This window comes from Helianthus annuus, chromosome 9, assembly GCF_002127325.2.
Source record: "Helianthus annuus cultivar XRQ/B chromosome 9, HanXRQr2.0-SUNRISE, whole genome shotgun sequence".
In the NCBI taxonomy this organism is placed as follows: domain Eukaryota; kingdom Viridiplantae; phylum Streptophyta; class Magnoliopsida; order Asterales; family Asteraceae; genus Helianthus; species Helianthus annuus.
This window is the reverse complement of record NC_035441.2, coordinates 161,563,540-161,564,341: the sequence shown is the minus strand read 5'-3', so window position 1 is coordinate 161,564,341 and position 802 is coordinate 161,563,540. Positions and strand designations below refer to the sequence as shown.

The window sequence follows — 802 nt, the reverse complement described above, 5'->3', positions numbered from 1 at the left end:
TAATGTATTTTTTATGTGTGGATGTTCTTTTTGTCATGACACGACCTTTTTTTGTTTTTTCTTTCGATTGTTATACCAAGTTTCGGTATGGTATTAATCTCGTTACAAAACGAAATGAATCGATAACATTCGAATTCCCCGGCGCACAGCGCGGAGAATTTCACTAATTATATGTACATATGAACGGTTATTTTTAGAACTAATAAATTTAAAGTTTGAATAAAAGTTAATTGAATTAAAACAATTTAAAAGTCCCTCCCAATTTAGTTCCCGCTTCCCCTCAATGTTTTGATTCTCTCACACCCAAATTAACTTCTTTCCCCCTTACCCTCATTCAGTTATCCTCTCCACCCTTTAATCTTTCACATTCGTAAAGGTCCTTTCAACCTCTCAATTTCCTCCATTTCATCACTTCTGGTATATTTCCTAATAAACCCTACATATTAAGAGCACAATCTTCTCTTTATTTGCATGCTATATTGTTTTTTTTTTTTTTTTTTTTTTTTTTTTTTTTGCTTTCTATGATTTTTTCTAACGACAGGTGAAATGGATGCTAATTGATGAGACTAGGTTAGGTGTTGATTTGAGATCAAAGTTTTATTATTACAGAGACACTCATGTAAGTTGGGCTGAGATTAGAGTTGTACATGGTTTCATCATACTTATTATTAAGTTTTGTGTATCTATCACAGGAAATTTGTTCACTTTGGATGGAATAACGAGTTTGAATATGCTCCAACAAGCAAGGAAATTCAATGAGGTAATGTTTCATTGGGTATGAATAAGGGTGTAAACGAGTCGA

The 802-nt window shown here is 32.5% G+C and overlaps 1 long non-coding RNA gene across 1 annotated transcript; it reads left to right on the top strand.

Annotated features, from left to right (window-relative positions):
* Positions 1-302: 302 nt before the first annotated feature.
* Positions 303-793, top strand: LOC110874869. Its single transcript, XR_002556289.2, has 3 exons — positions 303-417; positions 542-619; positions 693-793. It is a non-coding gene; the product is annotated as an uncharacterized LOC110874869 (long non-coding RNA).
* Positions 794-802: the final 9 nt, after the last annotated feature.